The following is a 19,834-nucleotide window of genomic DNA, read 5'->3' on the forward strand; positions in this document are numbered from 1 at the left end:
ATTTCCTACTAGTGGCACTAGTGGGAATAAATGACAGGTCAGATTCTGTTAGCTGTGCAGACAGTTATCTCCTATGCTCAGAAGACCAGAGAAGTTGAAATATCAGCTGTTACTCTGTGCATTATTGCCATGATTTACAGTTCTATAGTCCTTGCTTGACAAAAGGTCAACCACTACAAAATGCAAACTCCTAAAAAATTAATATGCAAAGGTACTGAAGTCTCTTTAAAAGTTACGTGCTTAATTCTTCCACTTACTTTTCCTAGAAACATTCACCCATTTCAGAATAAGTGGTCACTTACTGCTCAGCAGTCCAAGTGACTCCGTTTTCTCCATTCAGCCCAAGACATAGAATTGACTGGGCTATGCTCTGCCAAATTTAAGAACCTGAAAGGAACTACAGCCTAAACTGACCACATTTTTTTTATTCCCTGTTGTTTTCTTGTGTTTGAGTTAACCCTGTTAAATGTAGTTTTGTGGAATTAAGATAGAACCTATCAAGACTTTTGGTACATGTTAGTACATAATAAAAGTGCAGACTGCTTGTAGGCTTTTTGATGTATCTGTGCTGGCTGATCCTATAGCAATTATTATTTTTAAGGAAAAACACACATGATCTATTTTACAAGTACACTTGCAATCTCCTTATTTTTTTTCCATTTTGAAAAATCTAGTGTCTTTCTATATAAAACAGGAATAAAAAGGCAAAAATGCCTTTCTTCCTTTTTAATGAAATTAATACTGTTATTACTAGAAAAAATCAATTTTGTGTGCTTATATGTGCATATATGTTAGCGTTGTTAGCAAGGTCTTTGTTAGCTTCAAACGATGAAGGTTTTGGTCTTGAAACCAGCATTCTGTTAGGTGTGAGAAGCAGTGTACTGTATTACCACTATAGTGCATCATATTTTAAAGACAGAAGAAATGTCATTTCAAGCCAATATTGTATATTATGAACAAGTAGTCTGAATGCAACACAACACTATTTCTAAATGACTTTTAAATGCCTTGAGGGTCATACCCCCATGTGCCTGTCCTAACACTACACTAGTGACCTATGAAGAATCTTAGGAGTAAATACTGACTCCAAAGAATGAGTTTTCTGTTGTATTTGAGTTGACCAACTGTGGCCTCTGTGGGGGGCTGCTGCAGTAAAAAAAGTGCAGTATTTCTCCTACAGTATCCAGTCTGTCAGAAGAAACATTGAACTCTAAGCTTTTCAAGCCACACTGTTCAAAGGAATTAAATTTATTCCTTTATTTCACTTCTCAGTATTGTCTGTTTAAGCCAAGTCAAAACTTACTGCTAAAATATAATCAGTTAAAAGAAAATTCAAATCTTCTGTGTCAAAACCTTATCTTCTTGCCTCTGTTATATATTTCAGTAGGCAGCAAGCAAAGCAGCCTCAAGCAATGGTAGGAAAATAATCCAGAGAGTATTCCCATGCTGCTCCCTGAGGCCTGGTATGTAAAGCAGACTCTCTCCATGAGAGAGTAACTCAGAAAATGAAGTGTTGGCTTTCTAGCACAGACCTGTGTTAAGCCATCAAGACTGTAAAACTTCATCTCTGTCTTCATCCCTTTGAAGTATGAGTAACATTGTTGTAAAGAGTCAGCTGAAAGAGCACAGAGAATATTAATGTAAAATTTGGCCTTTATAATGTAAAAAGTAAGAATAAGGAGCACAACTAAAATGACCCATCAGAGAAAGGAAAACTAGGGGAAGGAAGGACAGGTCAGGGAAATGACTGGGGAAGGGTAGAGTTGTGAATATCTTCTGCTTGAGGCTCCAGCCTCCTTCCAAATTCTGATTTTCCTTGGGGAGAGCTTGTGAAGCATAGCATGCCTGTTTGCCTGGGGCCATTACTTAAAAGAAGCACAAATGAGCTCTGTTCCAAATGTTCTTTCCCCTGCTTACTTAAAGAAATATGGAATCCCTGGAGATAAGTGGCTTAACCTGGTGTTCACTCAGTTTAGAATAAAGCCCACTCAGCCCTTATGTAGACAGAGCAGAGGGGAAAGCTGAAGAAATGGGAAATGTTGCATAAATTTAGAAAATGAAATTTTGCACATTTCTTAGTGACTTGCACAGAATAAACATGAGTCAGAAGACGTCATAAGTATGAATTAGGAAACAAATTAAATATAGAAAGGAGAGAGCAAGGTACAGTAGGAGGGCATATGGAACATGGTGTTTCATAGTAGAAAATAGCTGCAGGAGAGAAATGACAGAATAGTAGATGAACTATGCCAAAGAGGAAAAATGGAGACCAGAAATGCAATGTAAAATAATAATTTTAAAAAGCTCATTGCCTCAGGAGAGAATTCTTGTATTACTTGACAGATCAATAGCAGTGCTCAGAGGAGAAGCTGCCATCTCCTGAAGGTGTCACAATGGTATATGATGGCATAAATTTATACAGCAGTAGAAGACGTCAAGTTATATATTGGCTCACTTCCTATTGTATTGCCAGTGGAACAGGAAAGAAAATCAGTATGGTGATAGAAGTGAATTGAACGCTGCAGATTTTGGGATCAAGCAGAAAAATTCATGATACCTTGCTGATCCACTAAAGTTGGTCTGATACTCTTGAGGTAGAAGAAATTTGTTTTGGTGGAGTTTCATCACTGATATGACCATACTTACTGAACAGGTGAACCCAGAACGTGGTCTGCCAGTAAGGTTACACTATCCAGGTGGTCACTGTACTCCCTGGAGGAAAGATACATAAGTAGTGGCTGCTGTTGTTTTCTCTGGAAGCAATTTTCTTGGGAAAAATTTCCAAATAGAGTTTCGTTTAGTTTTCAGTTATTGGAGATTTGGCATTTCTCTTCTGTCTAGTATGCTGTGAAAAGTGTCTCTTGTTCACAGCTCCCATTAGATGGAGAACTTTCTACTTTTCTTACCATCTCACAGATGCTGTCCTGCTACAGCCACTTGTTCGCTCACTCCCCACAGATGGATTTGAAAGGGTAAAAGTGACAAAACTTGTAGGCTGAGATAAGGAAAATAGGTAAAGCAAAAGCTGTAAACTCGAGCAAAGCAAAACAAGGGATTTGTTCACTGCTTCCTGTAGTCAGGCAGGTGTTCAGCCATCATCCGGAAAGCAGAGCAGAGCCCCATCACATGTAACAGAGACTTGGAAGGCAAAAACCATGAACACACCCCTTCCTTCTTTTCTCCCCAGCTCTATATGCTGAGCATGATGCCTTTTGGTCAGATTGTGATATCCCTTTGATCAGTTGGGTTCAGCTGTTCCGACTGTCTCCCCTCCTGATTTCTTATGCACTCCCAGTTGCTGGTGGGGTGCGTGGAAGACCAGAAAGCGGCTTGACTCTGTGTAAGCCTGCTTGGCAGTAACTGAAAAAAAACTACTTTCTGAGCATGGTGAGGTATTGGAACAGGTTGCCCAGAGAAGTTGTGGATGCCCCACCCTTGGTTAAAGCCAGATTGGATGGGGCTTTGAGCACGCTGGTCTAGTGGAAGGTGTGCCTGTCCATGGCAGATGGATTGGAACTAGATGATCTTTAAATTCCCTTCCAGCTCAGGCCATTCTATGGTTCTATGACTTGTTTGCTATCAATGTCATTTTGGTCACAAATCCAAAACAGAACCATGCAAGCTACTATGAAGAAAGTGAACTTGTATCCCAGCCAAAACCTGTACACCAGATGAAAACCAGGCTGCTGTTAATAAACATAATTTTGGCCTGCTAAATCTAAATTCAGGCGTCTTTAGCTTAAAATGTTGTGTCTTAAACAGAGCAGTTATCACCTAGACACTGGTCTACATGCTCTTGGTGTTCTGACCTTTTCAGTTCATGGCAGGCTTGTCAGGCAGGTTCAGTACCTGCTGTGGAGCACTTGCTCAATTGCCAGAATATGAAGGGAGTAAAAATGCATGAGGCTAGTGATGTGAACACACAGAAACAATGTTGTAACCAATTTTGTTCATGTGCTTTCCAGATCTAGCAAGTCCTGGGGGAAAAAAAGATCTAGCAAGTCCTGGGGGGGAAAAAAAAAAGCACTCTTGTGCCAAATCAGACAGTGGCAAAGTAGGGTAAAGGGGTAAGGTCCCCTGAGAATTACCCTTCTGAGGCTGCCTAGACACCCTTCTCATTTCCCACTGTGATTTCAGCTGCTGCACTTTCTGCAAAGCTGGTTCTCTATCTTCCTCTCATGTGAGAAGAAACAGCCTAGGAAAAAGAGCACGATGAGAGCAAGAGTGGGCTTTTTTTGTGAATGCAGAATAGAATCCAGAAGAGACACTCTTTTGCATCCCTATTAGCATACTGTGGATTTTTTCCTCTCTGGTTTATTTATTTTGGTAAGTTGTTATTATTACTACTACTACTACTACTACTAATCCATATTAAGTGTTTTTACTTCCCCATTGCCATTCACCAGCGCTTCTTCCATTTATAAAGCTTCCTAACTTTATACCAACTTCAAATGAATAATTACTATTGGTGAATGGCTTAGTTTTTTCATGTTTCTAATTCAAACAGCACTATTTTAAGTGCCTTCTCTTGAAGTAGGAATGTGGTGCAGTGGGAATCTTGAGGAAGCACAAGAAGGTTTCTCGGAATCTTTAGTGACCTGTAGTTCAGAGATTAATGAGGAAAGCCAGAGCTGAATAATAGTATATTGCATTCAAGTTTTTATGTTGCATTCAAACTTTGAAAAATACGCCTCTGTTGCTCTGCTGCCTAATGAGGTACTGAGTGTTTAATTAGCTGTCTCAGGGACACAACCATTTTTATATTTTTATACCCAACAGAATGCATCTCTTGAAATCTTCAGGTACACTGCAAAAATGCAAAGTCTGTGGTTCTTTTAACTTTATTTCAGTAGTAACAACATCTCACTGCTACTTGCTATCTTTTTTTTTTTTCATTCATTCAACTCAAACTCACAGTGTGAGTTGTAGGAAGATTTTGTAAATCCAGGGGGAGGAAAAACCTTAGGAGGGTTTGCCTGTTCTAGTTGCTTTGCACTTCCATACATCCAGATCTGAAGTCCATGAGGTGCCCGCATGTTCCAGCACCTGCTCCTTTCCCATGGGAGGAGAAGCATGGAGACCACTCAGTTTCTGCCAGTGCTCGGAGCTTCCTCCATGACAGCTTACTCCTATCACAGAGGCCATAAGGAACTTACCCCATATATTGGCATTGGTTTGAAGCAGCTTGATATGTCATTCTACTGATCCTTGTGGCATGCGTGGAGGAGCAGATATGTGACAGCTCTTCAGTTATTGGTGAAGACTAATAGAGATGTGCAAGTGTATGTGAGAGAAAATCTTGAGTTATGTTGTGCTGCTTTCACCTAGGATTTTGTTTTCGTAAATTACTGAGCTTGCTGGGTGCCTGAACACTTTTTCTTCATTAGAGAAACACAAATAAGGAAGTCAACACAAGCATCCCTGACAACACCTGATAGAAAAGAAAGAGGAGAAGAGAGTAAACAAGTCTAATTGCTTCATTAAAAAAAAAAAGGGGCAAACCTAAAAACATTTCCATGTCTTTAGAAAACTCCAGATTATTTAAGCATCAATATTGATATGAATATTGATGTGAAGTCTGTTGGTCTCCAGTGGATTTTTTAATATTTAATAAGCTCTATCCAAGAAGTTGAATGAACTTTGACTGCACATCCTTTTGAACATGAAGGTATTACAATGTGCCTGTTGAGTGCCTCTGGTTGGGCAACACAAGTGTTTGAATATAGTGGTCATCAACTGCTGAGCCATCAGCAGACTGATTCATCTGAGGACATTTCTATCAGCTGTTCCAAGATCACTGAAGAGTTAGAAACTGGGTGCACATGGGAAATCAAAAATAAAACTTAGTCATTTGGTGATCCAGGTTGAGAAGCTGAGATTTTTCTGAGTATATTAAGAAGAAATGTGAAAACCAGACCATATCTGTTTTTTGGTAGCTTCTTCACGTAGAGCCAGATCACAGTTTAAAAGTAAATACATGTATAAGTGGGTGATTTTTTTCCCTGTTCTTAAGAATTCTCCCTCAAGACCATGCAGTAGCTCAGAAAGACAGAAGCCTAACTTCTTCTGCTCACAGCTTATGTCAGCAAATGCCTTTCCCTCTGTTGGTTCATGTATGCCAGGCTTGGGCAATTTCTACTTCCCAAGATAGCCTGCAGAGAGGCTGTTGTTTAGAGTGAACATTTTATCTGAGAGCTCTGTAGCAGCTGCCAGATTCACCCCTGCCTGTGGCTGTGCACTGTCCTGTGCTGACCTGCACACCTTTCCCCTCAAGCTCTCTGGCCTTCTGGATTAGCCTTCTTCCTGCTCCTGCATTTCTGAGACTGTATGCAATAAGTTGTAACTATTTGCATAGGTAAAATAACAGCCTGGGGCCAGTACACTTACACACCTACATTCTCTGGCTGTTCTATTAACAATGCAATAGTCTATCCTAGCTGCAGTGAAATCCGGGAAAGACTGTTTTACTGTTTACTTTACTGCAATGCTCTTTAAGGAGAAAACTGCTACTAGATAGAAACTAGTTGAGAACTGGTCTGGATGATACAAATAGTCTGCTACCTAGTAAAAATATTATTGCAAGACTTAATTATGAGTTTTTTTATACACCTTCATTTGAGACATTACCCAGTATCTATAAAATTGGATTTAGGTCAGGAAATAGTTTTAATAAAAGTAACCAAGCTCCTCTTTGCTGAACTGTATTTCTGCCTGGGACAAGCAGGTCATTATGAGGTGGGGAAAATGCAGTAAGTAACAAATCTGTGGTAGCTGCTGGCAAGAGTGTTGAATTCAGACTATTTGGCTCAATCTCTACAGAGATGTAAATCTCTGAGGAAAAGTCTTGTTGCAGGTTTTTCTGCCCTTCCCCAGTGAGACCTTTGTCGGATTCAGAAGTCTCACATCTCGATACTGGCTATATAGTTTTCCAGATATTCTATGTATTACCTTCACTTTTACTTCCCTATCCTTTCTATTAAATGTCCTTTAATATTTTTTTTTTAATTTCTATTCTGGGGAAAGGAACATTTGGGGAAGTAGATCCCCAAACCTTGTGGCAGTATTCAGCCTGTGAAGGCCTCAGTGTTTGATAAGCATTAGGTGTATTATTCTTTAAAAATCTTTGTGGGATAAGTAGGTCTGTAGCTATGCCAGTGCCATAACAAATGGTACAGCAGCACTTAAGCCAAGACCTTAAAAATGTGACTGTATGAAAATCTTAGAAGACTGGGCAAACTAGAAAGCCTGTCCCCTTGCCTTGGTTTCAGACTTTCAGGAGGATGGATTCCTCTTCTTTTCCTTAAGGCAGCATTTTAAAAATGTGGGAAAGAAAGTTCAGGTAAAAAAGTGAAGTCAAGGAATGGAAAGATGTAGTAAAAAAAGCTTGTAATTTTTTGTAATTTGTAATTTGTGGTTTACTGCATTTATAAGCAGCAGGACCTGCCTTTGATGATCACTAACACAGCACCGTGTTCCATTGCTTACATTTCCAAGGAGCAAAGGTGAAGTAGGTAACACAACACTGTGCTTAGCACAAGGTTAAATGCTGTCTGGATAAACAAACATAGTGTATTTCAAATTGCCTACTAATCTGAAGACTTATTTTGACATTTTTTAAGAAGGGATTGCTTAACTGGAACAGTGAACTCAGACTCCTTTAGCTCAAAGGTGAGTCATATTGTTATTTTTATGTTTTCTATCTAGTCCTACTGCAGTCCCCAAACAATTTACTCTTTTTTAAAAAGTTATACTTATCTGTTATTATTGTAGTAGAAGAGCTAACACGCCCTAAAGTGTTTTGCTAGCATTTTTACTACTGATAGGTGGGGAGTACCTGCTAAGTAGTACAAGTTAGTATGTGTAAACTCATCTTGACCAAAACTTTTCAGAATGAGTCAATGCAACTGTGTGCAGCTAAAAACAACCAGCTAGCCTCTCCCATATCTTAAAATATGAACAGTTATATTGGTGAGCAGAAGCTCTTTTTATGAATGCTAGGATGATGCTTTGCTTCATGTATTAAGTTTACTACATCTGGAGTTCTGCTTCTTTCTTTTTTTGTGACTTTGACCAGATAACAAATTAATTTAATTTGTAGGCACGCTGGTCATAACTTCAATAGTGATGGAGTGGTCAGCTAACATCTTTTGAAGGTTAAATGTATCTGCATGGATTTTAGTGTATAATTTTTAGGAAGTTGCACATGTACTTTTGTACTTTGATGTAAATGGGGAAACATCAGTAGTGTGAAAACAGAATTAAACAATCCATTCTGGGATTTCTTTGCATTCATAGATGATTTCTTCCAGTGTAAGATGGGACATGTAAAGAGAAGATGCTACATGTTGCCAAAGTACTGATATCCTCACATTGTGATGTACTATAATTTTTTTTTTTTAACGATCAGCGGTATTTTAAAAGGTGAGTGCATTGGCTTGGAGGTTGTGGCAAGAGGGTGGGCCCACTCACTGCTGCTGCTCACTAGCATGAAGGCAAAACTCAGCTGGCTTACTTATCTCAGGACCTGCCTCCAGACATTCTCGGTATGCGCACATTTCCACACTTTAGCTAGCTTTCTCTTCAGAGACTTCCTGACTTCTGTTTGCTCTTCTGTTCATCAAATGTGGAAAGTAGTTCACCAAGCTAGAAGATATAATTACCTTTTAAATCCTTTTTCATTGTGCTCTCGCCAAATCAATATACAGTATTAATCACACGCTAGCTAAAGCTTTTACTTCAGAACAGTAGTAACTACTACTAAATGAGAGAATTCAGTTCTGCTGAGAGTGCCTGATACTAATTTGGCTGGGTATCATTTTCACCCACTGCAGTCTCAAGCTGAGAATAAAAGCTTCTTTCACTCAGATGGGCTTATTTATTAGCCTCTTAAAAGTTTCCGTGGGTATGTATTCAGGACTTTTCAACAGAACTGTTATTTTTCTCCAGTTTTACTCTTGTTCACATTCATTTAGACAGGAGGAAAGTCTGTGTCATTTTAGTCAGGCCTGTGTAATTGCTTTGCTTTGAATCTTCATTTCCAGATTGAAGTGAACAGAAGTGACTTTAGGATCATGTCATAGTTAGTTGAGACGCCCTTTACATCAGTGAATTCCCTTTGGATAGATGAAGTGAGCTGTCTGGGCTAGAGTCTCAGACTTGGGAGAGCCAAGGTGTTTACAAATGTTAAACACATTTAAAAGGAGAAATGCAAAAACTGATCTATACCATGAAAACAGACAAAGAATAATGAGAATTCAGTCAATGTGATAAGCATTTCCTGAGAGCTGCCCATGCTAATTCAGGCAGCTCGCTATAAAGTCAGTGGTTGTTTTTCATCCTGAGGGGATTGGACATGGAGAACTTATATTCAGCCAAAACCAGTGCAGAAAGTTTGATAGGTGTTATTCCTTACATCCAAACAGTTCTGCCTATTAGGTTGGCTCTCCTGTTTCCTTGAAGGGTTCACAATTGCAGCATGTGGCAGATGTTTGTGATGCTGCATCCTGAACAGCCTAGCATGACACAGTGCTAGTACAGACGGATGGGATGCCAAAATGATTAAAAGGGATACAATTGCAACTCATCTTCGCTATGACTAATGCTTTACAGGGGAAAGAGTACATAATACAGACATATTTTTCCTCTGGACAGTTACAGTTCACCGAGAATAGACCTGACAAAATAATGGGCAGCCTATGGCTTAAACCTAGAAGTAAAATCTAGGTATCCAGAAAAGTTTCTGCAGAAACACAGGTCGAATTTTTAAAAAATCTAGGAAAGAAAACTTTCACATTTAAGCACAAAAACTTCAACAAGCTCAGTATGTCAGCGAGTGCACGAGAACTTCAGTTCATAACACATCCTTGAAGGGCACCATGACTGCCTTTTGTAGACTAAAGTTGCAGCAGAAATAGTTGCCATTTGATATAAACAAGTATATTTAATACCACTACTGTAGTATATTATGTTGGGGACAATTAATTTTAAAGGCCATTTGCAGCTTGCTGGATGATGCCTGCATCATTCTTATTATAAGCTTACTTAAATAGCATTTTATTTCATAATTATGTTCCGTTTTATTCCTCTGTGGGCACCCCTGCTGTTGCTCCAATCCTCAGCTCTGCTGTTGTTCATGGTTTCCTTCTTGTTGCTGGCATGACCAGTGCTACTGCCCTGGTCTGGTGTTGTGTTGCTGCCCCTGCTGAGGGTGGAGTGGGAAGAGATATGGCAATGGCAGCAGCTGCGGAAGCAGTGGCAGTAGAAGTGCTGGGATGAGCCTCAGAGCAAGCAGTTTTGTTCCATGGCCCTGCAGCTTTCTGGACAGCTGGAGAGGCTTAGACAACCACGGGTCATTTCACAGATCACAGAATCCTTCCACTTGGAAAGCACTTCAAAGATTATCACCAGTTTGATAGTTTTGTGGCTGAAGTGCTACTATTGAGTAAACATTTTTGTTTTTCTTTTGTGTACAGAAAAAGGAGCTAATTTGTAATCAGGACAATAGAGTTAACTCACAGTGGCTTAAAATTTAACACCTAGCTAAATCCGAATATCCTATTGTTTTTCTTTGCAGTCAGCATGTTTAGCAGCATCCAAAAACACTGACTGAAGCCAGTGAAATTACTAAGAAGTGAAATGACCTATTACAGATGGCTAGCACTGAGATTGAGTTTATCTTTAAATTCATAGTTCATCGTTCATAGAAATATATATCTGAAAAAAAAATCCTAGAAAGACAGGGTACTCTATAAGAAATTAGATCAATAAAATATTTAAGAAGGTATACACATTTCTGTAGCGTTTTCCCACTGCTTAAAAAGTGAAATGTAAATGTTGGTTAACAAATGTAAAAAGCTACTACATCCCTTTTAAAGCTAAAAGGATGTTAAAGAAATAGTGACCCTTCCTGCACTCGTAGAACATCTGTGGATCTGGAATTTCCTATTGTCTCTTGGTTTGTAATTTACCAAAGAGGTTTTGTTTCTTTTTCATAACCTTATCTGTCATGACAATTAGTTCTAAACTTAAATATTTTTTTTAATGTAAATTAATTTATTTTCTGACCTCTACTGTCCTATGAGCATTAAAAAAATACATTTTATGGTTTATGGACTGAACTAGTAACCAAATGTCCAGCCAAGAAAAACAATTGCTTCTCATCTTTCATTAGCAAGTTTAAATGCTGGACGGGTACTTTTTGCATATGGGAAACCCAGCACTGTCACTGTGCATCAGGAAGTACAACAGGAAATACTGCTACTGAAGTAGGTTCCATTTACAATGAAACCACCAACAGGAAAAAGAAAATAGCATGGAATTGATTTCAATAGAGACAGATCTGGGATTAATCTTGTAAAGTTCTCTATAAAAGATGCCTCATGGAAAACTTGATGGGAAGTGAACCACATTTGCAATATATAGCTCTTTTTGACCACTGCTTTATCAAGACCATGTTCATATTATAAAGAAATTGTCCTGATCTACTGATGATGACATTCCAGATGCAAAGTCATGGAAAAACTAAAAACAATGCAAGAATGATTTACCTCAGATTTGGCTTAGTTCTCAAATGTCTACATATCACAGAATCACAGAATGTTTTGGGTTATAAGAGACATTAAAAGTGATTTACTTCCTATTCACAGGGACACTAGACCAGGTTGCTCAGTGCATTCAAACTGACCTTGAATAGTTTCAGGGGTGGGGCATCCACAACTTCTCTGGGCAACTTGTTCCTGTGCCTCACCACCCTTGTAGTGATGAATTTTTTCCCCAATACATGAACTATTTCTACCCTTTTTCGGTTTAAAGCCATTACTTGTTACCCTACCACTAGGTGGCCTTTTTTCATGGTTGCCCTTGATTTTTTAAAAATTTATTTAATTATTTAATATTAAAACTTATTTGCTGCCACCTTAATTCCTGTCTTCTCTTAGGTTTTTTTGTCTTTTTCTTCTGCTGTGTGAGTAATTGTCATGGTTTAACCCAAGTTAATAGCCAAGCTCCACATAGCCACCTGCTCATTCCCTCACCAGCAGGACTGGGGAGAGAATTGGAAGAGTAAAAGCTAGAGAACTCATGTGTTGAGGTAAAAAGAGTTTAACAGGGAAAGCAAAAGTCACATACACAGATAAGGCAAAACAATTCATTCAGCCACGGGCAGGCAGGTGTTCAGCCATCCCCAGGAGAGCAGAGCCCCATCACATGTAATGGAGACTTGGGAACATGCATACACCCCTCCCACCTTCTTTCCCCCACTTTATGTACTGACCATGATGCCATATCATCTGGAATGTCCCTGTGGTCAGTTTGGGTCATCTCTCCTGGCTGTGCCTCCTCCCAGCCTCCCATGCACCCCCAGCTTCCTCACCAGCATGGAGAGTGAAAAGCAGGAAAGGCCTTGGCTGTGTGTAAGCCCTGCTCAGCAGTAACAGAAACAACCCTGTATTATAAACACTTTGGTCAACACAAATCCAAACCAAAGCCCCATACTAGCCACTGGGAAGAAAATTAACTCTATCCCAACCAAAACCAGCACAGTAATTCTTCCAGTTAATGAATGGAACAAAGCCTGAAGAATACAAAGTACTGTTACCCAGCTGGAATTAGGCAGGTTATTGATCTCATTCCTTGTAGAAAACATCTGCAGATATATTTCTTTACCCTGGTTTTATAAATAAGATTGGGATTACCTTATATACCTGCACAAAAGATGGGATGAATCCTTATTCTGTTCAGCCTGTTCCTATGAGTGCTAGAGTTAATATTGAGCCTAGAAGGTCTTTGAACAAGTCATCAGTCATCATAACAGATTACAAGTGGGTAATATACATGACACAAATTATAGGCATCAAACTTCCCAAAGGTATTGCAACTGCTGACAAGACTTCCCAACATTTATTACCAGATGGAGAGAGAAAGAGAGCTGGAAATAAGCAAACTTGAAACTATGTGAAAAATGAAATTAAGCTACATAGTGTTCTCTGAGGCTACTAGTATGTAAAGACAAAGGACAATGCAAAGCTTAAGATCATTTAAAGGAAGTGGAGTTAAAATTACCCCTAGCATCTAGGCTGGCCTGAAGTCCTCTTGTGCACCACACTACAGCCAACTACTGTGGCTTTTGAAGCCAAAAATACATTACAGGTGGCCTCAACAGTCCTGATGAGGTGACAGATGAGATGGTGTCCGAGACCAGTTTGTTTCCTGTGTTCAGAAAAAGGCTAATGAACGTGTGACTGAAGAAATGTGAAAGGAAAACATGTTTGAACTAGAAGACACTTTATGATACAAAGTAAACTAGGGGAAAAGAGCTTAGCATGTTTGTGGGTTTGAGACTGTGTTTCCTCTGAGGATTGTCAGTTTAACCTTGAATGAGAGCCACTAAATGATGCACATAGGTAAATCAAGTTTAAGACACCTTGTAGTTGGATGATCTGCAGTCCACTTGTTGCTACAACCTGGCCTCAGAAATACAAGCTCTACTCAAGTGCTACCCAAAACTACCTGATTTTGAGCTGCTCAGTACATATCAGTTGCTTGAGGGAGGATCCAGATACAGGTGAGACAAGTAAATCCCTGTGGATGAGGCTAAAGGAGACTTTCTTTTGCATCAACACAGCTGGATTTCCTTAATATGCAAGCTTGAATGTCTACTCTGCGAACACATATTTACCTACAAATGTCCTTTTCAGGCTTTGAGCATTCAGATTTGTAGGTCCGCTTCCCTGGAAAGTGTGTGGCAGCAGCTTAGGCACACAGCACTCTTCTGCCAGTCTTGTATGTGAAATCAAATGAAATAAAATAAAAAACAGTGCTGTGGGCATTGGGAAAGGTTTTATTTTCTTCCTGTTATTTTGTTCTTTTGAGGATTTCTTGACCAAAAATGTGGCCATCTCTGGCATTTGAAAAATTATGTCTTGTGCAGTGCAATGAAACCTCTCTTTGTTGCGGAGGCATTGTGCCCATTCTTTAATTTGTGTACGTGTTTGCACAGGTATGTTTCTAACTAAACACATAGATTGCTGTGCAGGTCTACACTGAGTGAAGGCACAAGACTATATTAATTTTTAGAGTATGTTGCGAAAATTATGTATTATTGTATTTTTAAATGCCTGATTTTTAATTTTTATAAATGGTTGACATTGCAAAAAGTACTCATGTTCACATGTGATGCTACTTGATCCTGGAAGGATTAGGATGAATAGACAACTGTGCAATCCTTGTGGCAGTGCTACTGCCAGAGATTAGCAGCCTAGCAGAAGAAAGATAATATTGTGATATACAAATTAAAATATGTTTGGTGGTTTGGCTTGCCACCAGTAACCCATGGCTATAACCCATCTCTTCTCTCAACTTTTTCTATTTCTGTTGAATAAGAAGTATTTTAACACTTAAACTAATGGTTAAGATATCTAGAATTCTCTGATTTTTAAATCTAACAAGGTATGTGCATTTTTGAGTGGAGATAAATGAAATCAGTCTTAACTATCATGCCAAGAGTAACTCAGCATCAATGTAGAAAAAATACAAAGCAGTTGTTCCCCAGCCTGGGGCCCTCCTGCTCATTTGAGTTGCAAGATGCACAAGATGTCCCCTGCTCACTCTCCCATCTGACTGCCTCCAGGGACACTGTGTGTTTCTCCAGTGCTCACTGTGCCTGACTGGCCACCATCAAACTTGTGTGCAGCCCCAGAAGACCATTGTGCTGGGAAGCAGTCACCTCACCCAAAGCTAGAGGTTATATCTGCAGGGCTGGCAGTAGCAGGAAAGATAGGGCAGTGTTGCCCATATCCCTCAGTCCTGCTTTGCTATGACAGTGCATTTCCATATCTATATGTGATAAGAAGGAATTTTGAGACCCAGGTCTCTTGGACTGATTCAAGTCTTTTCTGGGGCTGGTTTTGTGCTCTTGTAATTCATTAACCTTGGAGTGATATCTTAAAATCACCCCTGTGCTGAGGTTACAGAGGACAGAATTGTTTCCTTGCAGTATAAGAACATAAGGTAGTTTGATCTCCATTTACTGCATGTGAAGTATCTGGAATCTATTCTAATACTAGTTATAGTGACTGTATGTGTCATGACAAAAATGTCTGGATTACAGTATCTCAAATTGCTGTAGCCAGCAGGGCATGTGCTCCCAAATAAAGAAAAGCATTCTTAGCTGTCTGGTAGTAATAAACCCAAAAACTCAATTTATTTTACTTTTAGTCCCAAAGAACAGACCAGGTGAAAGTGTGATACTTAAGTACCAGAGGACTTCTCTTATGGTATAGACAAGTGTGATAGGTTGACTTAGGAAGAAGAAACTTAGAAGAGGTTCTTCCTAAGGGAATTTCCTCTGTGGGGGTTGGGATACCTGCAACAGCTAATTAGAGAAAGTCAGTTCGTTCCGTGAACACACATTTTGAGGAAGGTAATCCGGAACTGAGGCTCTTGGTCTTTCGGGCGGCTGAGCAGGGAACACCAACCCGAGCTTCCCCCTCCCTCATGTTGGGGGGGGGGAGGCTCGGGAGGCCGCTTGGGCCCCGTTTGCCAACGAGGGTGTCCCGATGGCCGGGGGCAGAAAAAGTTGTGTGCTAAGACCTTCACGGCTTCCTCCTCCACGGGCCTGCGGCTCTGGCGTGGGGGGAGGCCGACTCTTGCTGCTGCCGGGCGGGCCGGGCCTGCCCGGGTGGCCATGAGCAGTGTGGGGCTGCAGCCCAGCCCCAGAAAGGCTGATTGACACCTCAGCTGCCCCCCCAGCACGGCCTGAGCCTGGCCCAACTCTTGTAGTTGTGTTAAACTTTAACTCTTTAGTGCTCAGATAAGATTTGCAAAGCCTCCAGCCTTTCCTTTGAATATGAAAGGGAATAAGAAGATTTCTGAAGTCAGTGATGTAAGAGCTAAGTTTTTAAGATGGAAGGAGAATGAGAAGATGCTGAAATGGCTGAAAATCTTTTTGTGAAATTGTAGGAATGAACTGATGTACTGAATATTCCTATAAACCATGGAAAGAGACATGGGGGGATGGAAATGTTCCATTTAATAGATGATTTGACTAAAAGGCACCTGTGTTAAGAATTTCTGCCCAGAGGAAAGAAGGGGATTTTCGTTTTCTGAAGATGAAGCCTGAACAGAGAAAAAGAAGACATAGAAAATCTTTGCGGTTGAACATTTCATTCTTAAAAGTAATGCCCCATGAGACAGACATGGCCCACATCTACAACTTTGGGAAGGCTGTAGAGTTGGGAGGAGCATCACGGTTGCAGGTTCCCGGGCGAATACAAATCGTGAAAGATAAAACCACAAGAGAACTGTCTTTTTCCTTCTTGTGGGAAAAATCCCTACAACTTCAACAAGAAGAGGCTTCTCTCTCCAGAAGTAAACTGAGAAAGACTAAATTGGGCACTGACCGAAGTATTTGTTATATGTTTGTTTTGTTGTTATGAAAATTGGGAGAGGGAGAAAAGGAGTGATCTGAAAAATCTTATTCTGAAATTTTTTTCCCTCTCTTTTTGTTTGTGTAGTTAATAAATTTTCTTTTATACTCTCTCAAGTTTTAGGCCTGCCTTGCTCTTTTGCTCCTGGTTCTGTCTCACAACAGAAAAAATAAGTTTATTTAAATTGGCAACTCAAACTGAAAACATTAATTTAGTGCGTTGGCCAAGAAAGTCAAAATTAAACCTAGAAACAAGATAGTGGATGATTTGTGAGAAAACACAAGGATAAGACTTTGTGCAAGAGGCATGCCATTCTTTAACATGATTGATGTATGATGCTTAACTTCCTGTTATTTCAACTTTCAGATGGAAATCAGCATCCTGATCTGCACTAATCTGTTTGTGGAGCTATCTCAGACTTCTTTGTTTAATAGAAAGTGTGGCTGGGCTTGTTTCAGAATTAGATGCTAAAAAATATAAAGGCATTATTACATTGGATTAATTTTCCACAAGGAAAGATTTTCCCAAATAGTTGTTCCATTTCAGATAAGCTAGAAATTTTACTTTCCAAGGAAGAGAAGCCCTTGGTGCCAGTAAAAAAAAAAAAAAAGATTTTATTTCCATTTACCTCCAAATCTTTTGACACTGACTGATGTCATTTATACTGAATGCATACATACTGCTTTGGCTGTAAGAGGCGATTGTGTTAGTTGTTCTGGCGAGGTTAGTGGAAATATTTTAACTTCATTGTATTTTAGTTTTTTAGCTATGTGCTGATTTTAGTTCCTTAGAGTGATTTTTGTTTAGCGCTTCTGGTTTTGCCTTGGAGGTGCAGGTTTGCACCTTCTTATGGGGACTGCCATCTCCATAAGAAAAATCACTCAGATCTTGTAAGGTATCATTCAAAATGGTATTTCTTAACAAGACACTCCATAGCCCCTGTTTATGACAGAGAGAGCAAGCAAGTCACCCCTGACAGTCATTCAAGGTGTTGCGGGATTTCCTAATGAAAAAACAACTCTATTCATAACTTTTACTGTCAAAAAAGAAAGACATTCTCCACAATTAATTGTGTCCTGTTAAAGAGAGGGTTTTACCCACAGTGCTGAGTGGGAGCTGCCCACAGGCTCCTCCAGCACCATGCAAAGGCTGTGGTGGAGGAAGGTGTGTGGCACGGTGTGAAATGGCACAGTGTGGCTCAGCACAGCCTGGCCACCAGCCTGGCATGCAGCACCTGCCCAGCAGAGCTGTGAATCACTGCCTCCTAAATGTGCAGTGGTCTCCCAGTCAAAACCTGCAGTTTCCCACGAGTACAATATTAAGTCATATAAAATGCTTCAGCACTGCTGTGGTGGATAGGATGGGTACAAACAGAATGGACAACTTTTTAAAATGTCAAAACTTCACTGGAACAGTTTCTTCCACCATATCCTGCTGGTTTACTGTCATTACCTGTTGGAGAAGATGAAGCCAGAAAACCTTATAAATATGATTGCCTGGCAAAAGATTTTGAGAATATGGAAACTATAAGCGAGATCAAAATGAAAGCCATCTTCGAGATACCAAACCTTAGTTACTGAACAACTAGAAAACAATAGTATGGCCAGCTGAAAGTAATCCTGTCTTGATTGAACAATCCCCTCTGCTTGCAGACAGGTCTAAAGGGCAGAGAAGACACTACTAGCTTGGTAAAGTAGTTTCTAGGGTTTAAAGTGTAACACAGTATGGTAATGTAGTGATTCTTATAGGCTGTATGTAAATACTATAGGATTTGTATCTTGTATTAGGTTGGTTAGTGAAAATCAGAATATTCAACACAGAAGAAGATTTATTGTATTGTAACGGGAACAATTAGTGAGGTCACTCTCTTACTTTACTCGCTTACCTCTCTTACCGTTCTCATGCCTCTTATGCTCTTACTTCTTACCTCTTACCCCTTGCTCTCTCTTTACTCTTTTCACTCTTGCCCTCCTGCTCTCACAGGCCTACTTCAAGCTGCGGCTGGCAGCTCCATGCAGGGCCTTCTACCCACGCCCTTTGCAATAAACCACAAGTTCCAACACCTGGCTTTAGAGGTCTCTCCATCAGTCCTGACAGTCCTGACCACCCTCAGCTCTTACAATTACTAGTTTATCTATTCCTTCCTTTTGTCAGCCTTCCTGTTTTCCTATTTTGGGGTTGTTGGGGTTTTTTCTATTTTTCTAGTTCTAATCTGTTCACTATTTTATTATACATTATTTTCTCATTCTATTTTTCTCAGTATAATAAATATATTCTTCATCTCACTTGCCTTTTAGTGCAGTGCTGTGTGATTTTTTTAATGCACTTTCTTTTGAGGAAGTGATCTGTCTTCCTATTTGTTTACATTAACTTGCCACAGTAGGGCATTTGGATAAAGTTACACTGAAATCAATAACCCTATGATATTTTGCTGCCTTATACTTCTTCTGGATAAACTAATATTTAACTGTAGTAAAAAGTCATACTGAGAATTTTTTTTTTCTTTTTTTTCCCCCATTTTTTGTCCACTCAGTGTGTGTCCGCTGCCAGGACTCCAGAAAAAGTGAACAGATCTATGCTGTTTTCTTTTCTATACAGTTGTGTTCCCAAGGTTTACATGGGCTTCCCTAGACACTTCACTACTTCACAGCTAGCAGTGAATCCTCTGTCCCTTCTTACCATCTCCCTACTATGTGGGAAAAAGCAATACTTTAGATAAGCAGAGTCTCATCACTGGTTCTTTTCCCAGCTTATTTTAAGACATTTTTTTGTCTCTAAGCTAATTTCCCTAGAAGTCACTGTGTTTTGCAAGCTTCTGCTGAGGTTCTCTGTCCAACAAAAAATTTACTGTATGAACCTTCATAAAATATACTGTAGAGCCACAAGAATTAGATTGCAGCTGAGTTCCAAATCTGCCCAGCAACTGGGCTCCCTTATGGCAGAAATAATGTGATAATGTGGGCTGAGCAGCTCTGAAAACAGGATCTGCATATTGAACTGTAGCACTGGAATCGATTCTGTGAGAAAAAATGCCAAGGGCCTCTTGACATATACTTAAGTGTTATTTGAGAGTGTTTATCCAACAGCCTAATCCTTTTTTTGCAGCTTTTCATTTAACACCAAGTGTGAAATCTTATTATACCACTTTTATTTTGCCATTTTAAAAAGAAAATCTTTAATCTGGTAATTAGAGATGTTTAAAAGGAAGGGTAGTGAAGGTTGTTTTTACTTCTCCGGCTGAGGTTTATTTGCATAAACCTTTTGAGGTTGATAAACTTTCCTTTCTGAAACTATGCAGAGTCCAGGCTCCTTGCAATGCTTTGTTGTGTTTTCCTGACTTCTCCTGCCTGGCATTCTTCAGATGTCAGTTCTTGAGACTTACCATCACTCTGAGCCACCCACCCAGATTA

The sequence above is a fragment of the Sturnus vulgaris genome, chromosome Z (assembly GCF_052056855.1).
Source record: "Sturnus vulgaris isolate bStuVul1 chromosome Z, bStuVul1.hap1, whole genome shotgun sequence".
NCBI lineage: Eukaryota > Metazoa > Chordata > Aves > Passeriformes > Sturnidae > Sturnus > Sturnus vulgaris.